Genomic DNA, 6,000 nt, shown 5'->3' with positions numbered 1-6,000 from the left:
ACGCATTTCACTTTTATCGGTCAATGGGCAAAACCTCCAGAAGTCCTTGCTTACTACTGTGATATCATTCCTTGGCCAACATTCAGTCATATGTTTTTGTACCCGATGTTTTCTGGTGTTCCCAATTACGTGTTTCAAGACGCTTAGATACACGATTTCCTTGTATTCCCAAGGCATTTGACACCGTGAAGCACAGTATGTTCTTCTTCCGAACCTCAACGTTCCAACTTATTGTGGCTCATCTATGTCCTGCTTGGTAATTTTCCATCGGGTCACTCAGAATGCGCACAGTGTGAAGTACGGTATACAACGAACAAAGTTCCCTCGAGCGAGGTTGCTTAATTCTGATTTCTCAACGGTAGGGTCCCCAAAGGTCTTTCTCTTTACTGGTTGTATGTCAGCGAGTTAAACGACGATTCCTGAACAGAAGTGTCTCTGAACGCAACCAAAAGGTAGCATACGCGCACTGAATATGTGAAATAATTATCAAAATAATTACGGAAATAAATATTGTGAGCGTTGTCATGCCAAAGCACTCGATCTTGCCTCCCGGCTCGTATACACTGCTTTTTTGCGGCTAGTTATAACAACAAATATTACATAATGCTACCTGAAAGGAAACACACCCCCATGAAATATGTTAATAATTTATTTTATAGTTTTCAATTGTAAACAAAAAAAGGATTACAGAAAAAAGCAAGGCGCACGAAGCTGATTCAAACCCCTGTTTCGGCGTTCAAAAACGCAGCGTTAATTCATTGCGCTACAGAAGCTTTTTACGATTAATATTATTATTATTGCCGGCTTGCCAGAGGCGACGGGAAGAGCGGGCTTTAAACGCGCTCTTCTTAGTTTTAACAATATTTCTTCCATTTGTCAAGCTTTTTTTTTCTTTAGTTTTATTATTATCGCCGGCTTGCCACAGGCGACGGGAAAAGCTGGCTTTAACTGCACTCTTCTTCGTTTTAACAATATTTCTGATTTCTGATATTTGACGCCAGGTGAAGTTGCCCAGAAGACCCTGCCGTTGAGACAACGGAATCATACAGCGGGCAAGCCCCAGTCCTCTGTTCTCGTCCGCTCCATTCTCGGCCTCTCTGTTAAATGACATCTGGAGCGAGCCGTTCAACTGAGCAGTTTTTCAATATTCTTACGAAGCTGTTTTGGCAGTTACGATAAGTGACACCGCAAGAACCGCAATTCATGTCATCGCCTCTAAGACAAACGCACTGTATACGTTCGTTCGACCACCCCATAAATAGGCTAATGAATACGCCTTAAGTTTTATACACAGGTGATGCTGCACATCGATGAAGGTCTGCTCAATACCAGGACACAAAACTTGGGGGGACGCACAACTTAGTCTTGTACTTAGAAGTGACGACGCCTTTAACACCGCCTTTTCATTCCGCGATTACTTTTTTCTATTCAATTGTTTTCCGTGGAAATGAGGGCGCAGTGCATGTCTCACTTTTCAATGGTTTCCTACACTTACCTGAAGAATATATATCGCCGGTTCGAATCCCTATAACCGACTAGCCTCCAAACTGACTAGCAGATGGATGCTAAGTGGGCAGCGAAATGGTATCACACAACCCTGAACTCTGCACAAAAAAAAAAAAAAAAAAAAAAAAAAAAAAAAAAACAGTTACGTCACAAGCAAGGTCACGCGCGCATTTTCTCTGACACCATTTTTCTCATTTCTTGGTTAAGGCGATGGCGGCGACTTTTGATCGAACGAGCTGCCTACACTTCGCGTAATTAAAAACTTGGAATGTTCATCACCTGCTAATGTTCATCACCAGATATACATCTCTCATTTATCTCTTCGTCGTGAGATGGTAGCTTTCGCTTACAGCCTGGTACTTTACTCAAAGGGGTTGGCTCTTTCTTCTTGTTTAATTGATATTCAGCGTACTATTTTTTTTATTTCAATTTCGGAGCCCAGTTCGGGAGGTCTTTCCTAATATTTCCTAAGAAGTGATTACCGGTCTTTTCTTATTCAGTTATATATGACTGTCTATAATAGCACTTTTTTTTTCAACCTGAGCACCCGTCTTGATAGGAATTAAAAATAAATTGTTCGCTAATTGCAGGTAAAGAACTTATAGCCATGCTTCCAAGAGTTGATGTCACAAATAAATCACAAATAAAAAGTGGCGGAAGCTGAATGGAGGGATCATTTAGAAAGCAAAAACAAATAGGCGTTGATTTCTAAACTATGGATTGCCGAGTTGTCTCTATGTTGTTGATGCGGGTAAGGGAAAAGGTGGGGCGTTACATGATCAGCGTGCCAATGACAGCGATGAATCCGCAGTTCAACCGTCCCCCGGAGAAATACACATGCTAGTTATTCGTGACGCGCGAAGTTTAGAGTGCTCATTCGCGCAATAAAAAAAAAAAAATGCGACTAGTCGAGAAATGACGGTTAAGGGTTTCAAGTTAGCAGACGAAGTTTCACGAAGGGGTGGAGCACCTCATTTTGGCGATGGTTGCTAGGCAGAGAAACATTACATGAAAATACACGCACCTATACTTAACCCAACGGTACACCGTCTCATCACTCCCGTACCTTCCGCACATTTTTTTTTTTATTTATTTTCCCGTTCGGTTGACTAACTGCTGCTCAATTGCCGGCCAGGAACGGTGCGCGTGTGAAGGATTTAATCTCGGATGGAGACAAAAGCAGTGCATAGGAAAGGTCCAAAAACCTTTTATTCCTCGGATTTTCTCTTTTGCTCACTGAAGGAACCGTCGTGGCTTTTTTCCACTTAAAACCAAGTTTCGAAAATTTAATTTGCAGCGCTCTTACTGTTCCTTTTTTTTTTTTTCTTAAACTGAGATGTGCGGACCCTCGTAAATCTGTGATAGTTCTCGTAAATCACTATTTGTAAGGAGTAATTTTGTACCTTCCAAAATGAACTCTCGTTTCAGTTTCTTGGAATGACTTCATTTTTACAGAGTAGCTTGGGTTCATGCTACCGAAAAGCGGTCGCCGTCACCCAGAATTGAGAAATAAAATATGCACTTTTATAAAAGAAAGTTGTCGCCAATGGGGTTCGAGCCCAGGTCCTCTGCTTGACAGGTGGGTATGCAGCATATTGGCCACGTAAAGTTTGCGTGTTCTTTTTTTTTTTTCGTTTTTGTCTCATAGACCGTTAGAAGTGCGTCAGAAGGGCACCTAGCGAACGCGTTGTGGTGCGTATGGCTTACTAGCATGTGTTTTGGGTGTGCACTGATGTTACAGCAATAAGTTCAGAAATTTAGACAATTTAACAAAGCCAAATTACGAAATTCGCGAAATGAAAATGCTGTGTTAAAGGCGCTGTCACATCTACTCTTGATTAAGGCCACGCTTAAAAGCACTCTCCTATATTATTTCATTTTTTTTCTTTGCAGTATGCTCAAGCCCTTTTGGACAAGCGTCTAAGATAAATCAGGCAATATATTTGGTAGCGTTGACAGATGCACTTTGCAAAATTAATCCGGTCGATATATATGACGAATTTTATCAATCTTCATTAAGACATATACGCCGAACGCATTCGAATTAAAAGCTCGAAAAAAATAGTTAAGAGCTTAAACATTCAACTTTAGTATACTCTGATATCGTAATCTATATTTACTGAATGAAGAATGTACTCTTTTATGTCCCACTTCTTTTTGGTTTATTTTTTGTTCATCATAAATGTAAATCTTCATTTCTTTTTTAAATGCATTTCTTGAACTCCACCTCGAATTTTAATTTTTTTTCCTTCATGTTTTGGCATTTATTTTTGTAGTTAAAAGGAGTACATTTTTCGGCCGTATCCATCAAATATCACCGTGGCCTTTGCGGGTCCACATTATTGTGAAATTGTATGCGACTTGTGCAATCATTATTATTAATACATATGCATAGCGTCTGGAAACAGGTTAAAGTGAACGCGTTAAGTATGGCTCATTCTGATCGCAAGACTTGTGTCGACGAAAGAATTCGTGCTGTTTGATGTTTTCGATAAATTGACTGTTTTCACAAAGTTGTTTGTGCAGAGAAGCGTACTAATGCATCCATTACTACAACGGTTAGCTCAGAGATACACGTGCGAACAAATCAGCAGAGTGCGAATGTCACCACTTTCTTGTTTAGGAGGCAACCTCAAATAATTTGCGACAACCTTGAGATCGGTTTCTCTCACTGAGCACTGTAGCACCAACTTAACGATGAAGCCTTAAACACGATCTTTTAACCAACAAGACATTTGACGCTTATACTCGATTATATGAGACCACTATATCAGTACGCAGTACTTCTGAAAAGTCGCAAAAAATTATTTCAAACGTTTTTACTATCACAGAAGCGTGACTATCTTTCATGCACATCGTCAACGTAAGATAAGAGAGCGTCACTATCTTTCATGCACATCTTCGGCATAAGATAAGAGAGCACCATAAAAGCGCGAAAAAGAAATCGCACCAACGATAACTTCATCGTGAAAAGAAGAAACTGTCTCACCAGCATCAAGAGAAACAGGATGCGTCAGCCGTTCAGTGTGGATACTTTTCTCCTACGTCAAGTCAATCAGCCACGGGCATCCGTAACAGACGGCAAAGCCAACCTCTCGTGTCACTCAAGTCCACAGTCTCCGACCGCGTTCCGAAACGCACACACAAGCACACAAGACCACGCCGTACGTGTTCACCCTTTTGTTAAAACTGCAACGAAAAAAAAGCAATCCGCGCCCTTTCCCAGCAGTACAGCACAGCAATTGAAGCAGGTTTGAAACGCAGCTCAGTTCATCTGCGGAGTTCACTAACTCCCGCCAAGCAGGTCAAGTCCGCTCCGCCGAAATAACCGCGGCTTTTGTCCGCACCGTTAGGAAGAGTGGCCGAGCCCGCGCTCGAACCTCTCTGTTTATGCGCCGGGTTCGCCGGCTGCCAAAGCCGAAACGGTTCCCCCCACGTGTGAATCAGTGCGCACGCGCCGCAGGGGTCACGTGAGAAAGCGCACATGCGCATTGGATAGAGAAGCAGTTTTCCCACGCCGCGGGCGCCTCGTCTGCGCCGCGCCTGGAGCAGACGACGCGGCCCGATGAGTCGAGCGTGTCGCGTACAACAGCAGTTCAGCACATATATTTACAGAATTTTTGCGTTTGACCACTCAAGAACAGCTCACTGGATATCTATGTCACTCTCACTCACTTGCAATGAAATGAAGCCCGTCGGCGTTTGTTCAACCCGTATGGAATCGCAATAAACCGAAGTTTTCGTGTGTTGAGCCGCCGCCATCTTCGATCGTCAGGTGTTAACGCCTAACAGTCGTGGCCCTACCTTACGGCCTTACATCCGCCTTGCTGTCCTATATATAGGACTCCGTCTTTAAGCCGGGTAGCTCCGAAAGTTGACTGTTTCAAAGTAGTTCACGTGATCTGGCGCCGATTCGTGGGGCTCTAGACTTTCTTTGTGAACAAGTGCTCAGAAAGCAAGCATTAAATAGATTCGACTGCATCGGCTGATTCCGCCTTTAGTCTTTATAAAACCGCCCCGCGCGTGATGATAAATGAGACTCGACGTAAAATGTTTCAAACTTTACTACAGGCAGCTGAGTAATATAGTAACTAATATTTTTGGCACATCTAAAGTCGGTGTTGATAACAATAATTCCATCAGTAAAAGAGTGTTTCTGAGTTACTAAGCGAATAAACATTTTACTTGGAAAATACTTTCCCTCAACTTCGGCATATATGGGTTAAATGCAGTCAGAATTCGAGAGCAAAAATCGAGTTCGTCGTACCACTAGCCTTGCCTTCTTTATCACTCAACGGCACAAAATCCATGGACGGCGACTGAAAACAGAATTGTGGCGTTGAGCGTCCTCTCGACATCACCAGCGATGAATATACGCACCGGACTGTAGATCAACCCGGCCACAAAGAACGCCCTATCATTTTCAAATTCACTCAATTCAAAATAAAAGGCTGCTAACTACGCTATATGAGAAGACTTTGAATTCCCTACCTG

The sequence above is a fragment of the Amblyomma maculatum genome, chromosome 10, assembly GCF_055883805.1.
Source record: "Amblyomma maculatum isolate TAMU_Amacu chromosome 10, ASM5588380v1, whole genome shotgun sequence".
In the NCBI taxonomy this organism is placed as follows: Eukaryota; Metazoa; Arthropoda; class Arachnida; order Ixodida; family Ixodidae; genus Amblyomma; species Amblyomma maculatum.
This window is presented reverse-complemented; position numbering follows the sequence as displayed.